General features: G+C 43.2%; 1 long non-coding RNA gene and 1 pseudogene across 1 annotated transcript in view; both read right to left on the bottom strand.

Moving 5' to 3' along the window:
• The window catches only part of LOC116457695 (uncharacterized), a 100710-nt gene that overhangs the window by 27346 nt on the left and 48049 nt on the right, over positions 1 to 25315 (bottom strand). The gene's annotated exons all lie outside the window — the stretch shown is intronic.
• On the bottom strand, positions 11823 to 12535 carry LOC116457694 (mRNA turnover protein 4 homolog; annotated as a pseudogene).

The raw sequence follows: 25315 nt of genomic DNA, 5'->3' as shown, positions 1-25315 counted from the left end.
GTAGAAGTTAGTTCTCTGGAGGCTCAGCCCATGACACATGATGGACTCCTGACATTCTTCACATGTTTGTAGGGCATTGAGGACTTCTGTTGTCTATGGGGAGAAAGTGTCTTCTAAGCACTACTACTCTGAGGGAAGTCCAGGATGCCTTAAGTCAAATGGAACTTGGGCTATGGGCCGGGGTATTCTGTCCAGGGTACTCTTTTGGGAAGCCCCTGTTAGATGGAGCTTTGCTGGTATTTACTTTAAGAAGGTGCAGCTTCAACTCTGGCTAGGTAAGGTCAGAAAGGGAAAGGAGGAGCCTCCTAGAAACAGCATCAGCTGGATCTTGGGCATTCAGTCTGCTTACATGCCTCTGCTCATATCTTCACAGATTTTTGTCCCTCTCAAAAAACTGGATTCACCCACAGAGTCTGCCAGGACTGGAGCAGTAAAAGACACAATGCATGTGTCTGTGAGTTTTGTTTTCTTTTGTTTTAATCAAAATTCTCTCTGCTGCTATTTCAGCTTATTTATTCTTGATTTGGCCTGAGCAAATCTGAAGCCGTGTGTTATTGTTGTTTATATTTCTTCATGAAATTCAGTCATCCCTTAGCCTGTCCAAGGTGAAAGAGCCCAAGTTCTTCAACCATTGGCTCTTAGGAAGCTGGAACCAAGGTAATGGTTGTAATAATCTTGTAATAGCATGTTCCAGAAACTCAGGAGAGGATACAACCTTCCAAACCTCAAGCATTAATTTTCAGCTATTCACCCTTATTACTGTACTAATAAAAACCTAGTAAATTTATTCTACCCTGGAGCACTCAGGATATGAACTTAGCAAAGATTCATATTACATTTAAAAATTGATTTTAAAAATACACACACACATTTAGCTTTAAAAACACATATACAATACATTGAAAATACACTGAACAAAAGTATAGCCTTTTCCTTTGGAAGGTCACTGATTGGATGGGGAAATTCTGACATAGAATAAATTAACAGTCATCTGAGCCCATTTCAGGTTCATGCAGACACCCCCACCTGTCTGCACTTTGCTGCATTCTTGTGAATGGGCCCAAACTCACCCAGATGACACCTTTCATACTATTTCTTTCCCACTTACTCCCTGCCCCCCTCCAAACTTTACCCCCTCACATTCCTTCTCCATTTGGCTTCACAAGTGACCATGACAATAGGCTGAGGGTGTTTTTAATTGTTTCTGGTGATGCTCTCCAGCACAGCCTCACAGGAAATCTTGCACCTGCAAAGCCAGAGCAGTCTGCCACAGAGGCCATGCTGACCACATGGGAGACAGACCATGGGCCAGAATTTCACTCTGCAGTGGCCCTGGGTAGGGGTTAGGGAGGGGATAAGTCTTTACCAGGCTTCTGGTCAAGCTCCATCCCCTACCGGATGCCCATGACACTCTGGGATCTGCTCAAAGGCAAAGCATTCTTTTGTGACTATCTATCCATTTGCACTCCTGGACTCCTGCCCTATCTCCCTATAAATAGAGTCGATATGAAGAATGTATCATTCTTTTCCCCAAAACCCTCAAGAGAAAGTTTGCTATAATAGAATTACCAGACACCAGTACCTGGAGCACACAGGATGAGATGAAGTCAGCAAAAGGAAATTTAACAGTTTGGAAAAATGTCCAGAGATTTAAAAAAATTATGTGGCAAAGCTATCATCAAAGGATTAAGGTTCAAGCGTTGTGATGAAGGCAGATGAGGTGTTATCTGCCCCTGTGGTCTCACAATGAGTTGTGTGACTTCTCACACCACCTCATGTCCTTCCAGAAAGAGCCACTGTCTGCAGCAGGGCCTAACACAGTTATGTCACTAATCCAGTTCCACAAGACTCAGGTGACCCAACGGACATGCCCCATGGCCATTTGCTACTCTGTGCTAATCCAAAGAGACAGCTTGTGGCTTGGGGGGAGTACAGATTTATGGATCTCTTACCTCTGACTTCCTACCCTGCCCCTGAAGAACTGAGGTTTAGTCCTGTATACAGTTGTTTTGGTCAGAGATGTATCAGCCAGTAACAGGCAGGTGGAGTGGTTCTCTGAAGAAAAATCTACACTGTTAGAGGAAGAAGTTTCCAACACCAAGAATAAGGAATTTACAAGATGTGGAAGAAGCACTGAGCAATGTAGAAGGTTCCAGAATTGAGAAAGTGAAGGTTCAAGCAAGGGGTAAGACCACCATTATGAAGAGACAGTACAGCCACTAAGAAAGTTGTGAGACTTGGCTGGGTGCAGTGGTTTGTGCCTATAATCCCAGCAGTTTGGAAGGCCAAGGCAGGAACATTGCTTGAGCCCAGGAGTTTGAGGCCAGTCTGGACAACATAGTGAAATCTTGTCTCTACAAAACATAAACAAAATTAGCCAGGTGTGGTTGTACGCACCTGTGGTCCCAGCTTCTTGGGAGCCTGAGTGGGAGGACAGCTTGAGCCCCAGACGTTGAGATTGCATGCAGTGAGCCTAGAAGGAGCCACTGTGCTCCAGCCTGAGCATGAGATAAAGACCCCATTTCTAAAAAAAAATCAAAAAAGAGAAGAACAAGAAAAGCTGTGGCACTTGAGGAAACACTACTCCTGCTTTGGGGAATAGTGCCTAATTTGTTTTCTCACTTCTAGACTCAGAGCTCTTGACATCAGGATCCTATGCTACAATTAATATGTAAATGTTGAACAAATGTCTGGAACATAGTAGGTACTCAATAAATGTTTGCTAAGCTGATTAGAATCAAAATAAGCAAATCGAACTTAAAAACTAGTCAGTATAAAAATCAGGGTTCTCTGTAGAAACTCAGATTGCTGACCACCAAAATTTCTCTTACTTCCCTCTTGAATTAGTCTGACACTTGTTCAGGTTCTCTGAACAAGTAATATTGTGTAATAAACTAGCTTCTAGACAGATGTGGCTATTTAAGTTAATTAAAATTAAATGAAATTGAAAATTCAGTTCCTCAGTCACACTGGCCACCTTTCAAATGCACAATACCTTCATGTGGCTAGTGGCTACCATACTGAACAGCAGCAATTCTAGAACATTCCCATCACTGCACAACGTTCCATTGGGCAGCACTGGTCTAGAGTGTTGAAGAGAGCCTTCACATCTGATTCAGCCTTCTAAAGAAAGACATTTTGCAGTTAGGAGCACATGAAGAAAATGGGGGGTTTTTAGGGCATTCAGGCAGGTTTTACAAACTTCTTCCACTGAAGCTCAACTCCTTCTTGGAAAAAGAGGAATGAGAAGGAAATGGAAAAAGGACAGAGCTGACAAACATTTTCTATAAAGAGTCAGATAATAGCTGGGCACGGTGGCTCAGGCCTGTAATCCCAGCACTTTGGGAGGCCAAGGTAGGTGGATCACCTGAGGTCAGGAGTTCGAGACCAGCCTGGCCAACATGGTGAAACCTCTTCTCTAGTATTTTTATAAAAATACAAAATTAGCCAGCTGTGGTGGCACATGCCTGTAGTCCCAGCCACTCTGGAGGCTGAGACAGGAGAATCGCTTGAACCCGGGAAGCAGAGGCTGCAATGAGCTGAGATCGCACCACTGCACTCCAGCCTGGGCGAGACACAGCGAGACTCCATCTCAAAAAAAAAAAAAAAAAAAGAAAAAAGAATCAGATAATAAATATTTTAGGCCTTAAAGGCTAAGAAACAAAATCAAGGCCAGGTGTGGTAGCTCACGCCTGTAATTCCAGCACTTTGGGAGGTCGAAGTGAGCACATCACCTGAGATCGGGAGTTCGAGACCAGCCTGACCAACATGGAGAAACCCTATTTCTACTAAAAATACATGCATGGTGGCACATGCCTATAATCCCAGCTACTCGGAAGGCTGAGGCAGGAAAATCGCTTGAACCCAGGAGGTGGAGGTTGTGGTGAGCCGAGATCATGCCATTGCACTCTAGCCTGGGCAACAAGAGTGAAACTCCATCACAAAAAAAAAAGAAACAAACTCAAAGAGATTCTTTAAATACTTATATAGCAAGGGAGAAAACAAATTTCTACAAACTTTTATTGATGACATTCAAAACTTTAGGAATGCTGAAATTTGAATTTATATAATTTTTACATCATTAAATACTATAGTTGTTTTGATTATTTTCAACCATTTCAAAAGGTAAAAACCATTCAAAGCTCATGGGTTGCATCATAACAGGCAGTGGGCCAGATTTGGCCTGCAGGTATAGCTTGCTACTTGGCACGCTAGACCACGCAGAAAAACCACCATGCAACATGACTGGCTGGCTTCTTTTAGGAGCTAATTTTCAGAAGTGATATGCAAATAGGATGGGAAGCTTGTGCAGAGTATATTGAAAGTCTCCCTCGAGAAGCAGGAATGAGGCCGGGCATGGTGGCTCACGCCTGTAATCCCAACAGTTTGGGAGGCTGAGGAGGGAGAATCACTTGAGGTCAGGAGTTTGAGACCAGCCTGGCCAACATGGTGAAACCCTGTCTGTACTAAAAATACAAAAATTAGCTGGGCATGGTGGCACACACTTGTAATCCCAGCTACTCTGGAGGCTGAGGCACAAGAATTGCTTGAACCCAGGAGGCATATGTTGCAGTGAGCCGAGATCGCGCCATTGCACTCCAGCCTGGGCAACAGAGCAAGACTCTGACAAAAAAAAAAAGGAAGAAGAAGGAATGACATCAAGTCCCCTCTAGAGTCAGGAATGGTCACTCGAGGTAGAGATGATTCTGCTTTCTCCACCCAAGGTAAGTTCTTTTGAGAGAGGAGCCACTGAGACCTAAAGAAACAAAAGAATCATCCCCTGAGTCATTCAAACCTGCTACTGAAGCTATGGGACTTCTCAGAAGAATCCTCAGAGATAAGATCAGCGTGGGATGACCATAGGCCCCACAAGCTGTGATGCTAGAGAGAGTGACTGTTTTCCCTGACTTCACAGCCAGCCACCTGCTTAGCCTGAAAGGAATACCCAGAGAGAGTCAAAGGAAGGTGATAGAGTTGGGAGAAAGAAGGCAGAACTTGGGCCACATCTGCATGGGGAAAAAAAAGAGAGGAAGCTGGGCATAGCAGCTCATACCTATAATCCCAAAACTTCGGGAGGCCGAGGTGGGAGGATCACTTGAGCCAGGAGTTGAGACAACTTGAGACCAGCCTGGGCAACATAGTGAGACCCCATCTCTACAAAACAACAAAAACAAATTAGCTGAACATAGAGGCACGCACCGGTAGTTCCAGCTACCCAAGAGGCTGAGGTGGGAGGATCACTTGAGCTCAGGAATTTGAGGCTGCAGTGAGTCATGAACATGCCACTACACTCCAGCCTGGGTAACAGAGCAAGACTCTGTCTCAAAAAAAAAAAAAAAAAAAAAGTTCCTGGAGAAGGGTGATATACAAATGTGAAAGAGAGAAGAGGTGAAGAAGTTAAGGCAGCTTTTAGGCAGGTACAAGAATTGAGGAGCACTGTTTAATGTAAAGAGCATTCGCTAGGAGTTAGGCCGCCAAGATTTTCTTTGTCTTGACCTATATATAGTTCACATCATTTTAGTACCATCTTTTCCCATATTTAAAAAAGAGATAATGATACTTCTTATATTTGCAAAAAAAAAAAAAAAAATACAAGTGAACTTCTTTGGAAGGTTAATAAATCTTTCACATTGGTTTAGTTTGTAACCCAATTTTTTTCTATTTTTCCCACTCCTGTTCCTCTATGGTTTAAATCTTCAAACCAAAATGATTTGGTTTAAATCTTCAAACCAAAATGGAATTGCAGCTGCCTGCTCTGAGCACTTGGGGTAACTGCATGTACTTTATTTCTTAAATTTTATTTTAGGTTCGGGGGTACATGTGAAGGTTTGTTATATAACTAAATCATGGCATGGGGGTTTGTTGTACAGGTTATTTCATCACCCAGTATTAAACCCTGTACCCAATAGTTATCTTTTCCGCTCCTCTGCCTCCTCCTACCCTCCACCCTCTAGTAGACCCCAGTGTCTGTTGTTCCCCTCTTTGTGCTCATGAATTCTTATCATTTAGCTCCCACTTATTAGTGAGAACATGAGGTGTTTGGTTTTCTGTTCCTGTGTAAGTTTGCTATTTCCAGTGCTTTTCTGTGTCTGTCTTCCCCACAAAACTGGAAACTCCCCCAGGGTGGCCATGGCATTTCATTCCTCCCCGCAACCCCAGGGCCTTCCTGGGTTAGGTTCCAGGATTTAGTAAGCAGTGAAATGTTTGCTAAAGGAATGAATTAACCCCTGGGCATTCCATTTATTACCTCAAGGTATCCCCTCACTAAAGCTTTGAGTTAGATAATACTTTGGGAAAACAACAGGGAGTGAATGATGAGGACTGTCTGAATATATGTGCTGCATAAAGCATTTTTTTTAAAATCTTAAAATACAACTGTAAACAAAATTTCAACCTATGAACTTCTAGGTTATAACTTCTGAAAGCTAGGTACTGTTATTCCCATTTACCAAGCGAGAAACCTAAGACTAACTTTCTTGCAGTCACATTGAAAGTTAGTTTCTGACTCAGAACAAGCATCCTGGCTTTTAGTCTTAGCCCACAGATTTCCTCTCAAAAGTGCGGCTCTTTTATGAGCACTTAGCTGTGAGAGAATGAGCAGTCAGTCAGTGGTAAGAACAAGTAATTCATGAACCTTTCCAGAGGATCAATAAACAGACCTTCGCTGCCGCCCCTGCCTTCCTGCACTCCGCCCTTTGACAATGTTTGCGTCCCATCCTAAGGTCTCCAGGGTGGAACCTGCCCAGATGGTGTGAGAGGAGGAGCTTAGTTAAGCAAGAGACATGTATAATGAAGCTTCAAGTGAATTAGCTAAGAAGAAACATGCAGGCCAGTTGCGGTGGCTCACACCTGTAATCCCAAAACTTTGGGAGGCCGAGGTGGGAGGATCACTAGGTCAGGAGATCAAGACCGTCCTGGCCAACATGGTGAAACCCTGTCTCTACTAAAAATACAAAAAATTAGCTGGGCATGTGGCACATGCCTGTAATCTCAGCTACTAGGGAGGCTGAGGCAGGAGAATTGCTAGAACCTGGGAGGCGGAGGTTGCAATGAACCAAGATCGCACCACTGCCCTCCAGCCTGGTGACAGAGCAAGACTCCAACTCAAAAAAAAAAAATAGTAACATGCAGAAGAAAACCCAATGAAGACTGCTATAGAAGTTGTTTGGCATTTCCTAGATTGGAGAGGGATGGGGTGGAGACCTAGAACTATCATTGTCATAGCCGGTCAGTCCTTGGCTTCAGTCCACAGGATTTATCCTTTTTACTGAGGCTGTCCTATCTCCTTGGTACACCTATTAGTCTAGCGGGGACCAGTAGTTCATGTTCCTACATATTTATGCAGGATTAGCAAACTGGTGTGTGTCACTGTCATTAACACCATCATCTCCATCATCACCACCACCATCATTGCCGCCATGTCCAGCACCTCATAGTTTACCAAGTGTTTTCGTATTCACCTTCTCACTCTGTGCTGACAACAGCCCTCTGTAGACAGCTCTGTTGTGGTGATCACGTGTACTAAAATCACTGGCTTTTCCTTGGGCCTTCAAATGAGTATTTTTATAGTATGAGAGTAGAGATAGGGTCAGAAAAACTACTATTAAATAACCTAGGAGAGAAGAACCCTTTATAATACTTTGCCTTTTTGAGTCACTTGGTGGGGGTCACCTATTTAGCACTTCTGCTAGTTTTTTGCTACTAACGATGCTAACCAAAATAAAAATAAGGACATTAAGAAGATAGATTATAATAACCAGAGTAATTTCCCAAATTCTCCTTTTGAAAAACAAGACTAAGGCCCACTGAGTCAAGTGATATGTGGAATGAAAATGTAATGAAATAATAGTAAATAATAATAGTGCTATATATAAATGTTTAGCTCTTTGAAAAGTGCTTTTGTCTAATTTGGTCTCACAACTACCTTTCAAGTTATTAAAATAATCATTATCTCTGTTTTAAGGATAAAAAAGAATTTCAGTTAAATAACCCATTGATGTAAGAAACAGAACAAAGCTCTAATAGGAAATTTTCTTGCCCATTTAAGAAACTCAAATTTTTAAAACAATATCCTTACTTTTACAGTCTATTAATAAACAATTTGGCATTCATGCTTGAAATTGGATTTTGTACAATAGCGTGTGTTGAAAGGTTCACAGGATCTTTGTTGAATATAGAAACTCACGGGGTGTCATTGAAAATATGCCTTCATTTACCTGGTTTCTGTAGAGCCTCTTTCTGATGCCTGCCACCTCATCCCCAGTCACAACAAGTGTATTTTCTTCTATGGGGACAGGAATCACCTAGTAATAGGTAAAGGTCTGGTTCAGTGGTTTCCCACCTAGACTGCACATTAAATTTTCTGTGGGCTTTTTAAAAAGACAGATACCTTATAGTAACCAGAACAGCATGGTCCTGGCATAAAAACAGACACATAGACCAATGGAACAGAATAGGGAACCCAGAAATAAATCCATGCACTTACAGCCAACTCATTTTTGACAAAAACCCCAAGAACATTGGAGAAAGAATGGCCTCATTAAAAAATGGTTCTGGGAAAACTGGATATCCATATGCAGAAGAATGAAACTAGATCCTCATTTTTACCATATACAAAAATAAACTCAAAATGGATTAAAGACTTAAGTGTAAGACCTTAAACTATAAAACAACTAAAAGAAAAACATTGGGGAGATGGTACAGGACATCGGTTTGAGCGAAGATTTATCTGCATAAGGCCTCAGAAGCACAGGCAATAAAAGCAAAAATAGACAAAGGAGATTACATCAAGCTAAAAAGCTTCTGCACAACAATGGAAACAATCAACAAAGCAAAAAGACAACCTACAGAATGGGAGAAAAATATTTGTAAACTATCCATCCGACAAGGGATTTGTAACCAGAATATAGACGGAACTCAAACAACTCTATAGCAAAAGACAAATAATCCAATTTGAGAATAGGCAAAGACCTGAATAGACATTTCTCAAAAGAAGATATACAAATGGTCAACAGGTATATTTAAAAATGCCCAACATCAATCATAGGGAAATGCAAGTCAAAACTACAATGAGATATAATTTCATTCCAGTTAGAATGGCTATTATCAAAAAGACAAAAAATAGGCCTGGCATGGTATCTCACATCTCTAATCCCAGTGCTTTGGGAGGTCAAGGCAGGAGGATCACTTTAGGCCAGGAGTTTGCAGCTGCAGTCAGCTCTGATTGCATTAATACACTCCAGCCTTGCAACAGAGGTAGACCCTGTCTCTAAAAGAATAAAATATTCCAGGTATGGTGGCTCACGCCTGTAATCCCAACACTTTGGGAGGCCGAGGTGGGTGGATCACTTGAGTCAAGGAGTTCAAGACCACCCTGGGCAATATGACCAAACACTGTTTCTACAAAAACTTAGCAGGACATGGTGGTGTGTGCCTGTATTCCCAGATACTCAGGTGGCTGAGGCAGGAGAATGGCTTGAGCCTGGGAGGTCAAGGATGCAGTGAGCCATGTTCATGCCACTGCACTCCATCCTGGGCTACAGAGTGAGAGCTGTCAAAAAATAATTAATATTAATAAATAAAGAAAAGTTAAAAAATAAAGAAAATAAACAGTGACAAATGCTGGTAAGGATGTGGAGAAAGAGGAATGCTTGTACGCTGTTGGTGGGAATGTGTGGTAATACAGCCATATAGAAAACAGTATGGAGATTTCTCAAAAAACTAAAAATAGAAATACCATATGATTCAGGAATCCCACTGCTGGGTATATAACCAAAAGAATGGAAATCAGTATATCAAAGCCATATGTGCACTCCCATATTTACTGCAGCACTATTCACAAGAGCCAAGATATGGAATCAACCTGCATCCATCAATGGATAAATGGATAAAGAAAATATGGCATATATACACAATGAAATATTATTCGGCCATAAAAAAGAATGAAATCCTGTCACTTGCAGCAACACAGATGGAACTGGAAGTCATTATGTTATGCAAAATAAGCCAGGCACAGAAAAACAAATATTGCATATTTTCATTCATATTTAAGGGCTAAAAAAGTGGATCTGATAGAGGTAGAAAGTAGAATCATGGTTACCAGAGGCTGGAAAGGAAAGCAGAGAGGGGAAATAAAGAGAAGATGGTTAAGGGGTACAAATATACAATTATGAGGAATAACTTCTGGTACTTGATAGTACAGTAGAGAGATTATAGTTAACTATAATTTATTACATATTTCAAAATAGAAGAATTATAATGGTCCCAACCCAAAGAAGAGATAACCATTTGAGGTGATAGATATCCCAAATACCCTGATTTGCTCATTACACATTGTGTACAGGTATCAGAATATCACATGGTCCCTAAAATTACATGTACAACTATTCAACTATTGTTATAGCAGCAGGTAGTTAGGCAGACATGAGAAGGGCAGGACAAGGTGCCCCCTCACTTCCCCCTGCACCAGGAATGTCAGGTGACCATCAGGTGATGGTCAGGTGGTGGCTAAACCAATAATAATTGGTTGCAGCCAGTGTCTCCCAATAGATAGAAAACACCTGAAACTGGTGAGCAGCAGCTTCCTGATAAGATCTCAGGAGGTGGGCGAGTGGGCTCAAGCATGCACACTCAGGGGCAAAATGGCAGAGTTTAACTGGTATATGACCTTCTAGGACACCCAACTGGTAAGGGAAGAGAGCCTTGAGTGAGCATGTGCACAACTCCAATAAACACACTGTGCATGTGGCCCCTCCCAAGTGCTAGCAGGCCACTGCACATGCGGACAGCCCACCCCAAGGGAAGAATCAGAAGAGATGTAACACAACCCAGAAAGCCTGCCAACATACAAACACCAAGTTGAAGGTCAAACTGCGCACTTGATCTCTCAAGTCACCCACTTGGCCCTCTTCCAAGTGTACTATATTTTCTTCATTCCTGCTCTAAAACTTTTTGATAAACTTTCACTCCTGCTGTATAACTTGCCTGGGTCTCTCCTTCTGCCTTATGCCCCTGGGTTGAATTCTTTTTTCTGAGGAGGCAAGAACTGAGGTTGCTGGCCAGGCGCAGTGGCTCACACCTGTAATCCCAGCACTTTGGGAAGCGGAGGTGGGTGGATCACGAGGTCAGGAGTTCAAGACTAGCCTGGCCAAGATGGTGAAACCCTGTCTCTACTAAAAATACAAAAATTAGCTGGGCGTGATGGCGGGTGCCTGTAATCCCAGCTACTCAGGAGGCTGAGGCAGGGAATTGCTTGAACCTGGGAGGTGGAGGTTGAAGTGAGCTGAGATAGCGCCACTGCACTCCAGCCTGGGCAACAGAGTGAGACTCCATCTCAAAAAAAAAAAGGAATTGAGGTTGCTGCAGATCTGTATGGATCTGCTGCTAACACTATTATTTATCAATCAAAAAACAAAACATAGATGCCTAGCTCCTCTCTCAACAGCAATTGAATCTGAATCGCAGGGAATAGAGGCCAGGTGTTTGTGCCTTTTAAATCTCCCCAGGTGTTTCTTTTTTTTTTTTTTTTTTAGTTTTTTTTTTTTTTTCTATTTTTAGTAGAGATGGGGTTTCACCGTGTTAGCCAGGATGGTCTTAATCTCCTGACCTTATGATCTGCCCGCCTCGGCCTCCCAAAGTGCTGGGATTCCAGGCGTGAGCCACCGCACCCGGCCCAGAGTTTTATTCTTTACAGGAGGTCAGTGCCCATCACGTTCCCTGTCTACAGACAAATAAAAAGCTGCTCTCTCCAGAGGGGCGGCAGCAGTCCTGATGGTCCAGTGAGACCCAGAAGGTTCCAGGAGACCTTCAATCCTGAGTCCCTTTCAGTCATCGTCTTCTGAGTCTTCTGTGGACTTGGATGCGCTCTCTGGCAAGTCGTCTCCCATCTGCTGGAACCTTCCTGACTGTGAATCCCACATGTATTTGATGGTCACCTTGAATTCAGCCATCTCATACCCAAAAAGCTTCAGGACGTGAGCCTGCTCTGGGGTCAGCACATCGCCCTCCTTGCATACCTCGTAGTCAGACAGCAGAGTCACCACACCTCTCTTGAGGGCAGTGGGCAGGCCCAGCTGCCTGAGCTGTGGCTCCATGGAGTGGGGGAACTGCTCCAGGGGTCCTGGGTCCAGGCTCACAGTGAAAGCTGCTGTGTTACCAGCTCGGGTGTAGTCCATTTCTGTGTATTCGTGAACCACTCATTCACCTCCTCCTTTGTGCGGTTGGTGAACAGGAGACCCACTTCACCCCTCAACCTTTTGCTGACCTGGTGCAGGTTGTCTTTGTATTCATCAGATGGGCTCCGACCCAAGGCCACCATCATCACCTTGTTTTTGCCAAAGAACATCCGGCTGTGCTTCCAGGCGTTCCGGATGTCCTTCAGCTTGCTGTTCCTCATGTTGGCCACAGAGAAGATGAAAAGTTACTTGTAGGTGTCCACACATTTTCGAAGCTCTTCTATCAGGTTTTGTTTCAATTCCAAGCCTTTGTTGGCAGTTTTGGTTAAGGAGACTTTCTTGTCGCACTTGGATTTGGGCATCGCACTGAATCCCCAAGTGTTTCTTATATAAAGTAAAGGCTGAAAACCACAGATAACAATTTTACCTTATAGTATTACTTTAAATATTACTACTATCATCATGATCATGATTCTTGTACGTTTGTTTGCCAGTTTAATTTTATAAGAATTAATGGCAACAAGGGCATCATCCTCCAGGATGAGCCCTTTTTTATATTATGCTTTCCTGGTAGCTTGGTGATGTTGAGGCAGCTGCAGAACCAGAAGAGGAAAGGGTCGGGGCTTTCCTAGGCCAGTCTTTCCATGATAAAGAAATGGCGCTTGTCGGTTAAATAAATTTCTTGAAAGATCTCTGCATAGTTTTTCATTCTCCCTTAATCTGACTGTGAGCTAAATTGCAATCTGAAATATTTAAGTTATATCACCAATCAAGTGGCTAATTGAGAAATCTCCTCCTTCTCCTTCTCCCTGCAAAGCTCAACCAGACTGTTATAAATGCAAAGTTAGTCCAGGCACAGTGGCTCATGCCTGTAATCCCAGCACTTTGGGAGGCCAAGGTGGATGAATCACTTGAGGACAGGAGTTCAAGACCAGACTCACCAACATGGTGAAACCCCCATCTCTACTAAAAATACAAAAATTAGCTAGGTGTGGTGGCAGGCACCTGTAATCCCAGTTACTCGGGAGGCTGAGGCACAAGAATCCCTTGAACCTGGGAGGAGGAGGCTGCAGTGAGCTGAGATCACACCACTGTGCTCCAGCCTGGGCAACAGAGTGAGTCTCCATCTAAAAAGATAATAATTAAAATTAGAAATGAATAAATAAATGCAAATTTAAACCTCCTTTCCACATGCCCCTAAATATGTTTGCATTAGATCTGTATTGTTCTTAGCTAATTCTGGTATAGAAAATGACAGGGCCTTGTTCAGGCTTCTCAGAAGTCTGTGCCAGGAGGGGCCCTAACCCAGAGCTGGAGCTAGAGTTTCAGAAAGTATTTGTGACATGTTCTCTATATAAGCTATGGACTCTGGGCCATCGTGGTCCATCAGCTCCCTAGAAAGAGAGAGTGGGCCACCTAACCCTATGAGGGGCACTCTGAGTACAGCAAGGGCCCCAGAGAGGAGACAGGCCAGTCCTGGGGCTAAGGGAAGCTGCCCCAGGGGGCAAGAGTCATTTTTTGGAAAATAAAATCCCAAACCTCTGACTGAGTTATACTCCAGTACACAATTTTATATATATTCTAACCTCAAACCACTTCTCTTTCCAGACAAAGTGGAGAGGTATGTGCATTGTTCAAAGCTCTGTTCACTGGGAAGATTTTCTCTTACCCCTGTCTTTTTCAAGGCCAGGCCTGAGTGACACTAAGTGCAGCTGTCATCAACGTTCAACTTGCACACGAGTACCAAGCCAACCCATCCATAAAGCAAGCTTGGGCTTTTTGATCCTCCTTTAGCTGTTGGTTAAGAATTGCCCATATAGCCATGGGTGTTAGAAGAGGGATGGGTGCCAGTGTAACAGTGGTGGGTGCCAGGAGTCTGAGCTCTCTGCTGTGCTCTCTTCCTGCTTTGCTCAGTTCCAAGTGTATACCATTTCTATTGTATAATGAACTTTGCTGGACCCATCTGACCTTATGACTGACGGATATGACAGGACCCAGTTCAAGAAGAGGAGTTCTGACCAGGTGCAGTAACTCACACCTGTAATCCCACACTGTGGGAAGCCAAGGCAGGAGGATCCCTTGAGCCCAGGAGCTAGAGACCAGCCTGGGCAACATAGTGAGACTCTGTCTCTAAAAGAAAATAATAAATTAGCCAGGCATGGTTGTGTGTGCCTATAGTCCCAGCTAGGCTGAGGTGGGAGGATCGCTTTAGCCCAGGAGGTCAAGGCTGTGGTGAGTGGTGACTGTGCCACTGCACTTCAGCCTGGGTGATAGAGTGAGACCCCCATCTCAGAAAAAAAAAAAAAAAAGCAGTTCTGATGTGTCACATGGGCAGGCATTCTGCTTCTATCATAGTTTCTAGCCCAGTACCATGTCTGGAGTTACTTTTTTTAAAGGCACAGGTTTCATCAGCATATTGCATGGTTTTGATCCACGCTGGAAAGTGAGAATGGTAAAACTGGGTTAATTTACCTCATGGGAGTCATCATAAGGATCAGAGTAGATAAGGCTGGTGAAAGTATTATACCATCACAACATTATTGTTGCAGAAAAGATTGTTACTTTGGATGTTGCTTGGAAATATATTCGTGGTGAGCAGACTTATCTTTTTTATTCTAGCCTTTTGATGACTATGGTATTACTTATAAAAGGATTTTATCTCAAGCAAAACAAAAAAGCAATGTTTAACAATAGCTCTAGTTAAAGATACTGCTTAGAATCTAGGCTGGGCGCGATGGCTCACGCCTGTAATCCCAGCACTTTGGGAGGCTGAGGCAGGCAGATCACAAGTTCAGGAGTTTGAGACCAGCCTGGCCAACATGGTGAAACATCCTCTCTACTAAAAATAAAAAATTGCCAGGCATGGTAGCACACGCATGTAATCCCAGCTACTCAGGAGGCTGAAGCAGGAGAATCGCTTGAACCCAGGTGGCAGAGGTTGCAGTGAGCCAAGATCGCGCCACTGCACTACAGCCTCAAAAACAAAACAAAACAAAACAAAAGAATCTATCTGCCTGGCCAGCCTGTAAGCAATCTATGTGGCAGAGTTTCTCGTGTGTTTTTATGTCTTTGGTGCTGATGATGGTGGAGACAGCTGATTTTTAGTAGTTGCCCAAGGAGACATACTGATATAAATCTGCATCTTCCAGCCCCACCCAACAGAAGTTGAGCACCCCCTCTTATCTTAAATAAATGAGTCACACCCAGGCTTTAGAAAATAGTTTTTTGTTTTTCGTTGTTTTTTTTTTTTTTTCTAATACACCTTTAATTGTATTAGCTGCATTGGTATCTGTTAAAGAAATGCTCCCTACTAGGCCTTGATGGCAGATTGAGAAAGAGTGTGTAAGATGGGTCAAATCTCCAAGCCAGCTGTGTAAGGTGGGGAGCAGAGAGAAGATAATCCACTTAATAATGATATTGGAGCTTGCTTTAAAAAGACACATTCAGTGTTTTAGCATCTATATCATCAACTGCATTTTATAATTCAATTATTTAATACCTCTGTCCAAATTATCAGCAGTCCAGGAAGTCTCTCACCACTCCCACCAGCAGGTTAAGGGCCTTATCAGCATCCCCAGTATAGGAGTCAGATGATAATTCTCAACTGAGCACAACAGTGTTGGGCCCCACTCTGAGTCTCCTGACTCACAGGCCCAGTTCCAGGGCTGTCATTCACCCAGCCTCACAATCCCCAGCTCTACTCTTTAAGTTTCCAGCCTAGCGGGGAGTTCTCCTCCAGGAGAAAGGAGTGGCAGAGTGGGTTTTCAAAATCCAAGACCTGAGCGGTGACTGGCCCAGGGCCTATCTCTAGTCTTTGGCCATAGAGTGGCTGGGCTCCCATTCTTCCTCCAAATTAGGCTACCTACCAGCGTTGCTGGAAGAAGGCATCTGCTAGGCACATTAGATGCTGTGCCTGGCCTAGTGCCTTTGTGTCCTAAAGGCAGGGCCAAACCATCCCAGGGGTCCAGCTCTCAAGGTGTGCAATCAGATGACCAGATGTGGCAGAAAACCAAAGGGTGCAGTAGCTGGGCATGTGCCTGGGTGGATTTACATGGGGTGGAGCTAAAGCCTGGGTCCAGTCCTTCTGGGTTGGCTTTAATGCAGCACTTTCAGAATGGAGCGTGCTGTTCAGAAAACAATATTTGTCAGAAGAATTTTCTTTCTTTTTCCTTCCTTCCCCCTTCCCTTCCCTCCCCTTCCCTTTTTCTTTCTTCCTTCCTTCCCTTCCCTTTTTCTTTCTTCCTTCCTTTCTCTTTTCTTTCTTTCTCTCTCTTTTTCCCTTCCTTCCTTCCTTCCTTCCTTCCTTCCTTCCTTCCTTCCTCTCCTTCCTTCCTCCCCTTCTTCTTTCCTTTCTTCCTTCCCTCTCTTTCTTTCCATTTCTTAATAATAAGTGATAAGGCCGGGCACAGTGGCTCATGCTTGTAATCCCAGCACTTTGGGAGGCTGAGGCAGGCTGATCATGAGGTCAGGAGCTTGAGACCAGCCTGGCCAACACAGTAAAACCCTGTCTCTACTAAAAATATAAAAACTAGCTGGGCATGGTGGCGGCCGCCTGTAATCCCAGATACTCGGGAGGCTTAGGCAGGGAATCTCTTGAACCTGGGAGGTGGAAGTTGCAGTGAGCCGAGATTGCGCCACTGCACTCCAGCCTGGGCGACAGAGCTAGACACCGTCTCAAAATAAATAAATTAATAAATATTAAAAAAAAGTGATGAATATTGGACATAGTGGCTCATGCCTGTAATCCCAACACTTTGGGATTACACCGGTAATCCCAGCACTTTGAGCCAATGCAGGTAGATCACCTGAGGTCAGGAGTTCAAGGCCAGCCTGGCCAACATAGTGAAACCCCATCTCTACTAAAAATACAAAAATTAGCCTGTAATCTCAGCTATTCGGAAGGCTGAGACAGCAGAATTGCTTGAACCCAGGAGGTGGAGGTTGCAGTGAGCCAAGATCGTACTTCAGCCTGGGCGACAGAGTGAGACTCCATCTCAAAAATATAATAAAAATAAAAATAATAAGTGATGAAACTTTTGGAAGTTTGGTGACTGGGGCCCAGCGTCTTTATCTCAGAGCTTATATTCATGTGTGACCAGTTAGTTAAATTGTCCAGAAATGCAAAACAGTAATCACAGGGCCCCATCCTGAGTCTTCCACGGAGGTTAACTCTGGTCTATGACCCAGACTTCTTCCCTTTTCCCTCAGAATCAGCCACCTTCTTGCCCCATAAAAACAGGGAGGGGTTATCATCCCTCCCTCCCCTCTCACATGACCTCGCAAGGCTTCAGTAACAGTGTCTTACCATGAGCCCACGTGTCACAGCACTAGCAGAGCCAGCCTCACTTAACTGCCCTTCATTGCCAACATTAACTGCTGGGCTTCCTGAGTGCTTCAAACCAGAAGACTTCCTGGGGGCTTAACATCAGAAGCATCTCAACACGCAGCATCAGGGCCACCGGCTGTGGCTAGAACTCTTGAGGTTGTGCCCTGTGGTCATTTTGCCAGTTATGAGTGAACCTCAAACAATCGAGAACTGGGGCTCTGTTCCAATAACCTCCCCGGTAACTCGCATGTTTCTCTTAACCTCATGAGTCTGCAGAAGCAGACTGGCAAGTGTTCAAGAACAGGCCATCTCATGAGGTTTCCTGTACTTCCTGCCACTGCTGTCGCTGCTGCCAGGGGCACACGTCCCCCAGAAAAGCCTTTCTCATGATAGGTTAGCATTTCTGCTGCCAGTTGTGGCAGAGGCCAGATGTGAAGGGCATGAAAAGACAAAATAATGAAGAGGAAATATACCCTCCACTTTCTTGTTTTAGAGCTTTTTTTCCCTTTGTTTTTGTGGATTTTTTTTTTTTGGAGGAAAGGGAATAGAAGAAAGGGGTGATGGTTTCAAAAATTAACATGTAAGCCCATGTAAAATTTGCAAAGAGGATTCACAGTGGGTTGGAAGAGGTCGTGTCATTGTGGAATTAGCCACAGGAGTGTGCAGCCCTTTCAGTTGTACACTAAAATGGCAGAAGTTTGCATCAGTCAAAACCAACATCCCAGTTCTTTCCCTGCATTCACCTGAGAAGCTTATCATGTTCAATAATGTATCCCAGTGCCCAGAAAAGTGCTTGGTACCAAACTGACACTCAAGAGATTATAAATATCTCTTGATGATTGAATAAATGAATAGAGGTGATTTTGGCTGACATTAACATTAGATTTAGAGAAAAATAGTTATTTTATAGCAAAACAGATATAAATTACTTTATTGCCATAGAATAATCTCTGTCCCCTTTCTTTGTTCACTATCTTTATTAATCCATAAGTGAATCTCCCCTGCCCCATCCCCAGTCATATACCCATATGAAGTGCTTACCTTTTATTTTTCTGTACTCACTGATGGCAGATTTTTTTAAAAAAAGATAGCAGCTTGCACAAGGAGCAGGATGGTCAACGTTACATGACAAGGTCCCTGGCCTGTGTATCTTCTCCTCAAAGCCTCAAATGCTTATGCAGCCCAAGGATAGAGGGAACCAGAAAGCTGTGGTCAGCCTGAAGTGACTTTGCCACATCTGAAATGACCCATGAGCTAAGGGCCTATGGAGACTACAACAGTTGTGAGACTCCCACAGCAGTTCCAGATAACTTTTAAAGTTATCTAATCCAACTGCTCAGCCTCCCAAAGTGCTGGGATTACAGGCATGAGCCACCACACCTGGCCACATCTGTATTCTTTATGCTGTATTAAGGTAGCATCATTCTCAGTCCTGCCATGTTGTTACTACTGGTTTTCCTTGTATTGAGCTTTCCCCTAAATGTGCCCGTTGGGCTTCTGTGCTTGAGTTCATGGATAGCCAGGACTTGCCATGTCTGCTGAGCCCAGCAAATCTGCAAAAGCATGCCCTCCCACAGCCATGTTGCAGTCACCAGACATTGTCCACCAAGTCTCTGGGAAATCCATAAGAATGCATTTACATTCTTTTTTTTTTTTTTTTGAGATGGAGTTTTGCTCTTGTTGCTCAGGCTGGAGTGCAATGGTGCGATCTCAGCTCATGGCAACCTCTGCCTCCCAGGTTCAAGTGATTCTGCTGCCTCAGCCTCCCAAATAGCTGGGATTACGGCGCATGCCACCACGCCCAGCTAATTTTGTATTTTTGGTAGAGACGGGGTTTCTCCATGTTGGTCAGGCTGGTCTTGAACTCCCAACCTCAGGTGATCTGCCCGCCTCAGCCTCCCAAAGTGCTGGGATTACAAGCATGAGCCACTGCGCCCGGCCACGTTTGCATTCTTATATGGAAATTGACTGTTTATTTTGTTACTTAAACTCTAGCATCACTACTGAACTCTTATGTCTGCCCTCTTGTTGGCCATTTTCTGTGTTCTCTCTTTGCTACTGTTAACAGTCTTCATAGAATCTGATTTTGTCCTTTTATCTTGGGATGTGTTCTCATACTTTAAATTCTAGATTTTGAGCAGGGCAGGATATATACAAGACAAGCTTAAAACATCTTGTAGCGCCAGAAAGTAAGAAAGTGCTCAAAAACAAACACAAACAAAAAAAACAAATAAACAAAACAAACACACACTGATGGGGCTATATCAAAGAGACACAGGAGGAAACTGAAACTACTCCCAATGTCCAAAGCTGGAACAATTTGAGCAAAAAAATAAAGTAGCATTGAAAGTAGAAAACCTGCTTATTCATATAAACTGGCCGGGTGCAGTGGCTCATGCCTGTAGTCCCAACACTTTGGGAGGATGAGGTAGGTGGAACACTGGAGGCCGCGAGTTCAAGACCAGCCTGGCCAACATGGTGAAACCCTGTCTTTATTAAAAATACAAAAATTAGCCAGGTATGGTGGCACACACCTGTAATCTTAGCTGCTCGGGAGGCTGAGGCACAAGAATCACTTAAACCCAGGAGGCAGAGGTTGCAGTGAGCTGAGATCGCACCACTGCACTCCAGCCTGGGTGACAGAGTGAGACTCTGTCCCCCTCAAAAAAAAAAAAAAAAAAGAAAAGAAAAAAAGAAAAAGAAAAAGGAAAAAGAAAGTAGAAAATCTGCTTATTCGTATAAATGAATATCCTTTCTGTCGCCTTCTTCCTCATCCTTGTTGGATTTACTCTGCCTTTGGCCGGAATTTTATCCTCTCTCATTGTTCATTATACAATGAATACCAAATTCCTATGGGATTTTTGTTTGGGGTTTTGTCTATTTTTTGTTTTTATTGCATTTTCTTAGGCATCTTCCCTCTTTTCACATTCTGAGATGGGCTTTGAAGGCTGATAGCGATAAGGGATAGGGAGAAAAGGTAAAACAGGCAAGAAGTATGTGAAATGCCTAGATGGAGTTTGACATGTAGATAGCGTGGCCAGGTAAGGCCCCACTGAGGGGAGCACTTTAAGTAAAGTGCAGGAGGAAGTGATGAAGCGAGCCATGTGGTTATCTAGCAACAAGCATGACGGACAGAAAAGCAAGCACAAAGGTCCTGAACCAGGAGCAAGCCTGGCATGATCTAGAAATAGCAAAATGTGGCTTGAGCCAAGTGACTGAGGAGGAAATCAGCAAGAGATTAAATCAGGGAGGTCATAGGAGGAGGAGCAGGTCATGTAGAACATGGTATGTTTTTGTGTTACTGTGCTGGGGACTGAGGAGATACTATTAGAAATTGTGTATGTGAATGTGTTTGTGAGGCTTGTACCTGGAATGATGCAGGAAAAGTGGATCCGGGGCTAAATTTGCCAGACTAAGAGTTATGGACTCTTCCTTTTAAGCAGAGAGCAAGGTCATTAAGGAGAAGAGAGAATGCATGTATGCAACAGTTTCCAGGCTATAGTTTAGTTCTGTGCATACTGTGAGAATGTGTTGAATGTTTGTTGATTGGTTTATTGATAATTTCTAAAGTTTGCAGGTAGAGAAATAGATCGAGAAAATGGTCATGAGTAACTGGAAAAGTAGAGCCAGGTCTTTTGACTGATAGCTCTGTGGCATCTCTAGGCACCACTTTCTTTAGAAATTTGGCTCTGATGAAAATTAATACCAGACCACTTAACTTGCAGCTAGCATCAAAATTATCCAGAAGAGAGATTTAAAATGCACATACCTCAGCCTATTCTTAGGAACTCCATGTAAGTAGGCTGGGGGAAGGGCTCAGGTACACATATTTTGAGAAAGCTCCCAGGTAATTCTGATGTGCACCCCTGGTCAAGGAACCAATCGCAAACCTCTAAATCCATGGAATAGTTGTTTAATTTTAATGTCTATAAGACCCAAGTTAGTGGAGTATGTGAGAATCCCTACACCAGCTACTTATGAGCAATGGAAACAAATAAATCAAGGAAATACAAACAGGAATGTCACTTGGCTGCCTTTAAATAAGTTTCTTCTCATTAGAGTGAACATCACCTTTAAGAAATTTGCATCATTGGTAGACAAATAGAAGGCTCCACATCCCTGATCCAAGAGGATATGACTAAGAAAAGCAATAGAGTAAATAAGATTGTAGAAGGTGATATGGTTTGAATGTGTACCTTCCAAGTTCATGTCTGCAGTGTTGAGAGATGGAATTTTGGAGAGGTGATTGGTTTATGAGTGTTCCAACCTCACAAACTGATTAATTTCACTCATGGGTTAATGGATTAACGGGTTGTGGAGGGGGTGGGTTAGTTATCACCAGAGTGGATCTGTTGTAAAAGCCAGTTTGGACATCTCTCATGAGCCTCCTCACCATGCAATGCCCTGAGCCACCTCAGGATCCCACAGAGAGTGCCCAGCAGCAAGAAGTCCCTCACCAGATGCAGCCCCTATACCCTGGACTTCCCAGCCTCCAGAACTGTAAGAAATACCTATATTTTCTTTATAAATTATCCAGTCTCAGTTATTCTGCTATAGCAACAGGAAATAGACTAAGACAGAAGGTATTCTAAACATAGTAGCTTGGAACTCAGACTCCAGTGTCAGACAGTTCTGAGCTCACTCTAGTTCTCTGTCATATATCAGCTTTATGAAATGGAATAACTACCCTCAGCTTCATCATCTGTAAACTGGGGATCATAAAGCTACCTATCCCTTCGTATTTTGCAGGGAATAAAAGAGAACAATCATGTAAAATACTTAGCTCACAGTGCCTAAGTGATAATAGGTGTTTAATAAATGTTAGCTCTTATCATTTTTTTCATACTGAGATACATCCTAAAACTGAGTCTTATAATGTTAATCAATAGATTTTTTCTTTCTTATCAATATGTGATTTGCTTACAATTGGTGCTATCTTAAAGTTGATGAAAAAGGTATTAATGACTACTAGTGTACAGCATAGTCAGTGACTTTAGTAAACATAAATTTACAAATAGGATTATGAGTTAATTCATAATGTTTTGTTTAAATAATTTGAATAGGCCCAGAAGATATCTGCTTATATTAGCAATTATATCAATTATTGAGTATCTACTCAATAAAAATAAATACTTCTTTCAAATATATTCCAAAAAGTCACCTTTATATTAATTCAGTGGACCTTCCAAATAATGCAAATGGATGCCATTGTTAACATCTATAAAATGATTTTTTTTTTTTAGGCAGATGATAGCAGCCTACCATTATCTGAATCTATTGAAATGGCATAATAGACTTTGGTTGCAACAAGAGCGATTACAGTCAGAGAGAAAGTAGAACTAGAAAGTGTAGACAGAACTACTCTGGTATGTCTTGGTTGCCTCCTGCTCTGAGCTGACCTGACACTAATTAAGCATCACTGGGGGCTGGTTGCAGTGGCTCATGCCTGTAATCCCGGAACTTTGGGAGGCTAAGGTGAGAGGATCACTTCAAGTCAGGAGTTCAAGACCAGCCTGGGCAACAAAGCGAGACCCTGTCCCTGCCAAAAAAAAAAAAAAAAATAGGCCAGGTGCAGTGGCTCACACCTGTAATCCCAATACTTTGGGAGACCAATGCAGGCAGATCACTTGACGTCAGGAGTTGGGGACTAGCCTGGCCAACATGGCAAAACCTGTCTCTACTAAAAATATAAAAATTAGCCAGGCATGGTGGTGTGCCTGTAGTCTCACCTGCTCAGGAGGCTGAGGCAGGAGAATTGCTTGAGCCTGGGAGGCGCACGTTGCAGTGAGCCGAGATCGTGCCACTGCGCTGCAGCTTGGGTGACGGGGCAAGACTCTGTCTCAAAAAAAAAAAAAAAAAAGCTGGGTGTGGTGGTGCACTCCTGTATTCCCAGTGACTCAGCAGGCCAAGTTGGGAGGATTGCCTGAGCCCAAGATTTCTAGGCTACAGTGAGCTACAATCACCTCACTGCAGTCCAGCCTGCGCAAAAGAGAGAGACCCTATCTTTAAAAAAAAAAAAAACAAAACAAAGCAAGAATCGCTGGGGACTCTTAATTGTGTCTGCTTTGAGGGTGCTGCTAAGAGTATATCCACTGCATTGCTCAGTGTCCCTTTTAATGAGGACCCTTTGGAAAAAGTTTCCCCTAGTTTTAGTTTCAGTGTTCGTTATTTAACGAGTATTTACAGAGCATCCCACTATTTGCCAGACAGTGTTCTGGAAGGTACAGTCTTTGTGCTTATGGGCCTCACATAGTGGTAGAAATACATAATGAGCAAATGATTAAATAAGTGAATAAAAGTTATGTGGTGATTAACTGTTATGAAAAAAATTAAAGAAGGTGAAGCAAGACAAGGGGGGAGATAAGGGAAGGGAGGCTTCTGAGACTGGAAAGTCAGAAACTTCTTTGAAGATGGGACTTTCAGCTGAGACCTGAATGGCAAATTCGACATGTGAAGATGTGGGGAACAAGCATTCTAGGAAGAGACAAAACATGGTGTAAAGGCCTCAAGTCAGGCATGAGTTTGGCATGTTCAAGGAACAAAAAGGAGATGAGGGGTGAGAAACATGGTGGAGAAGCAGGGAGGTGCTGGCTGACAAGGCTTCAGGGGCCATCAAGGACCTGAAGGAATCAGAGGTGCAGTGGGAAGCTGCTAGAACTTGGAAACACATCTGAGTTACTCTGAATAAACAGTGTCATGTTTGTTTTATGATTCCTGTGACCTGTATATCTTAATCCATTTCCTTTTCTCATTCCCTGCTCAAAAGCTTAGGGCTAGATTTATGACCCAACTTTGTTAAATACCTAGGATCCAATCCTGCATGCTATGGACTGAATGTTTGTGCCCCCCAAATTCATATGTTGAAACTTTATCCCCAATGTGGTGATATTTGGAGGTGAAATGGGATTCATGCCTGTATAAGAAGAGACATGAGGGAGCTTGCTCTGCCTCTCTGCTCTCTGCCACATGAGGCTACAAGAAGAAGACAGCCAACTGCACACCAGGAAGCAGGCTCTCACTGGACACCAGATCTCCCAGCACCTTGATCTCAGTGCCTCCAAAACCATGATAAATAATGTCTGTTGTTCAAGCCATCCGGTCTATTGTACATTTGTCACAACAGCCCAGACTAAGAGTGCATTTTGTATTTGCTTCATTCCTGGTACCACCGTGTGCCTAGCACTGTGTTTCCTTTTCCTTTCTCTTTAACACTTCTTATTTTACCTAATTCTGGCTTATGTTATCTTTTGAATAAGTCACTTCAAATCTTTTTTTGGATGAAGGTGTATGTACGTACATACATGTATACATAAACAATGGTGAAAGAATGTAGGTACTGATGCCTCTTTCATGGGGTCTTCAGGATTGGACAGATTTTTATCTATCCACTGGAATGATTTCAGCTCAGATGAACTCAAAGCATCTATGACTGTCTGCATCTTTTGTTTTAGCATGTAGCTATGGTTTTAGAAGGGATCACAGTTGATACTCATTTGAAGTAGTTATGTTCTATAAAGTTTCTGTAAGCCCTGAATTTATGAATACCAAACCATTTTTTTTTTCTTTTGAGACAGAGTTGCCCAGGCTGGAGTGCAGTGGCGCGATCTCTGCTCACTGCTACCTCCGATTCCCGGGTTCAAGCAATTCTCCTGCCTCAGCCTCCCGAGTAGCGAGTAGCTGGGATTACAGGCATCCACCACCACGCCCGGCTAATTTTTTTTGTATTTTTAGTAAAGACAGGGTTTCACCATGTTGGCCAGGCTGGTCTCGAACTCCTGACCTCAGGTGATCTATCCGCCTCGGCCTCCCAAAGTGC

This window comes from Hylobates moloch, unplaced genomic scaffold (genome assembly GCF_009828535.3).
Source record: "Hylobates moloch isolate HMO894 unplaced genomic scaffold, HMol_V3 SCAFFOLD_18, whole genome shotgun sequence".
Classification (NCBI taxonomy): domain Eukaryota; kingdom Metazoa; phylum Chordata; class Mammalia; order Primates; family Hylobatidae; genus Hylobates; species Hylobates moloch.
The sequence above is the reverse complement of the archived record's forward strand: the minus strand, read 5'-3'. Positions and strand labels throughout refer to the sequence as shown.